Here is a 2,686-nt window from a genome sequence, read left to right as displayed (position 1 = left end):
CCCCCATTCATCCATTATGCATTTCCTCAGCTGCGCAACTGCACAGGGCCTTCGTTGTCTTAATTTGCACTTCATAGTGCGCCACACATTCTCAATTCGGAGACAGGTCAGGACTGCAGGCAGGCCATGCTAGCACCCGCACTCTCTGCCTACGCAACCATGCGCTTGTAATCTGGGCAGAATGTGGTTTGGCGTTATCCTGCTGAAAAATGCAGGGACGTCCCTGGAAAAGATGATGTCTGGATGGCAGCATATGTTGCTCCAAAATGTGTACATCTCTTTCTGCAAAAATGGTGCCCTCACAGATGTGCGAGTTACATGACAGACAGACACTCATACACACTGTCACACCCACACACACACACACACTTTCACAGACAGACACACGCACACACACACACACACACACACACACTTTCACAGACACACACACACACACACACACTTTCACACAGAGACAGACACACACACACTTACATACATACATACATACATACATACAGTGAGGGAAAAAAGTATTTGATCCCCTGCTGATTTTGTGCGTTTGCCCACTCACAAAGAAATGATCAGTCTATAATTTTAATGGTAGGTGTATTTTAACAGTGAGAGACAGAATAACAGCCAAAAAATCCAGAAAAACGCATTTCAAAAAAGTTATAAATTGATTTGCATGTTAATGAGGGAAATAAGTATTTGATCCCCTATCAATCAGCAAGATTTCTGGCTCCCAGGTGTCTTTCTTACAGGTAACGAGCTGAGATTAGGTGCACTCTCTTAAAGGGAGTGCTCCTAATCTCAGCTCGTTACCTGTATAAAAGACACCTGTCCACAGAAGCAATCAATCAATCAGATTCCAAACTCTCCACCATGGCCAAGACCAAAGAGCTGTCCAAGGATGTCAGGGACAAGATTGTAGACCTACACAAGGCTGGAATGGGCTACAAGACCATCACCAAGCAGCTTGGTGAGAAGGTGACAACAGTTGGTGCGATTATTCGCAAATGGAAGAAACACAAAATAACTTTCAGTCTCCCTCAGTCTGGGGCTCCATGCAAGATCTCACCTCGTGGAGTTTCAATGATCATGAGAACGGTGAGGAATCAGCCCAGAACTACATGGGAGGATCTTGTTAATGATCTCAAGGTAGCTGGGACCATAGTCACCAAGAAAACAATTGGTAACACACTACGCCATGAAGGACTGAAATCCTGCAGCGCCCGCAAGGTCCCCCTGCTCAAGAAAGCACATGTACAGGCCCGTCTGAAGTTTGCCAATGAACATCTGAATGATTCAGAGGAGAACTGGGTGAAAGTGGTCTCAGATGAGACCAAAATCAAGCTCTTTGCCATCAACTCAACTCGCCGTGTTTGGAGGAGGAGGAATGACCCCAAGAACACCATTCCCACCATCAAACAAGGAGGTGGAAACATTATGCTTTGGGGCTGTTTTTCTGCTAAGGGGACAGGACAACTGCACCGCATCAAAGGGACGATGGACGGGGCCATGTACCGTCAAATCATGGGTGAGAACCTCCTTCCCTAAGCCAGGGCATTGAAAATGGGTCAAATACTTATTTCCCTCATTAACATGCAAATCAATTTATAACTTTTTTGAAATGCATTTTTCTGGATTTTGTGGCTGTTATTCTGTCTCTCACTGTTAAAATACACCTACCATTAAAATTATAGACTGATCATTTCTTTGTCAGTGGGCAAACGTACAAAATCAGCAGGGGATCAAATACTTTTTTCCCCCACTGTACATACATATATATGGAAAAGAAACATTACAAGTATAAATCACAATAAGATGTAATAAAGTACAGATAAACAAAATGTAATAAAATGTGATCTTTTTGAAAATGCAGGGACGTCACTGGAAAAGATGATGTCTGGATGGCAGCATGTGTTGCTCCAAAATGTGTACATCTCTTCTGCAAAAATGGTGCCCTCACAGATGTGCGAGTTACATGACAGACAGACAGACAGACACTCACACCCACACACACACACTTTCACAGACAGACATACACACACACACACACACACTCACTTTCACACAGAGACAGGCACACACACACACACATACATACATACATACATATGGAAAAGAAACAATACATTTATAAATCACAATAAGATGTAATAAAGTACAGAAAAACTAAATGTAAGAAAATGTGATCTTTAATACACACAAATATGTATGGCTGGTCGGATGCGTCTTGGACTCGGGTTCCTCTTCATTACGTATAACGCTTTTGCCTTTTGCTAAAGCTTTCCGTGGAGGGGATCGTGGGTGAGTTTGTACCATTTTTGGGAGGATCTGCCTTGTTGGGGCGGAGCTGTGATCCAGGTGAACAGCAGATCGGGCATAGGTGGGCATGTGGACAGAGGAGTAGGAAGGCCGGTCAAGCAAATAAGCTTGCTAAGGTACGCAGCAGCAGCAAGCAGCCCCCCCATCCAGCCAGCCAGCCAGTCTGGCTGGCAGTGACTGAGTGGTTGTCAGACGGCAAGCAACGGAATGTACGTGCTCTGTGATGTCATAGCAGTCAGCTGAGAGAGGCTCGTGATGTCATCGCTGAGCTGGCTGGCTGGCTGGCTCTGTGTGTGTGTGTGTGTGTGTGTGTGTGTGTCTATGTCTGTCTGTTTTTCTGTTTGTCAGTCTGTCTGTCTGTCTCTCTCTCTCT

The 2,686-nt window shown here is 44.8% G+C and overlaps 1 non-coding gene across 1 annotated transcript; it reads left to right on the top strand.

Moving 5' to 3' along the window:
- The first annotated feature begins 2,223 nt into the window (after positions 1-2,223).
- Positions 2,224-2,338, top strand: LOC136762284 (U5 spliceosomal RNA). Its single transcript, XR_010820490.1, has one exon. It is a non-coding gene; the product is annotated as a U5 spliceosomal RNA (small nuclear RNA).
- The last annotated feature ends 348 nt before the right edge of the window (positions 2,339-2,686 follow it).

This window comes from Amia ocellicauda, chromosome 10 (assembly GCF_036373705.1).
Source record: "Amia ocellicauda isolate fAmiCal2 chromosome 10, fAmiCal2.hap1, whole genome shotgun sequence".
Lineage (NCBI taxonomy): Eukaryota > Metazoa > Chordata > Actinopteri > Amiiformes > Amiidae > Amia > Amia ocellicauda.
This window is presented reverse-complemented; position numbering and strand designations above follow the sequence as displayed.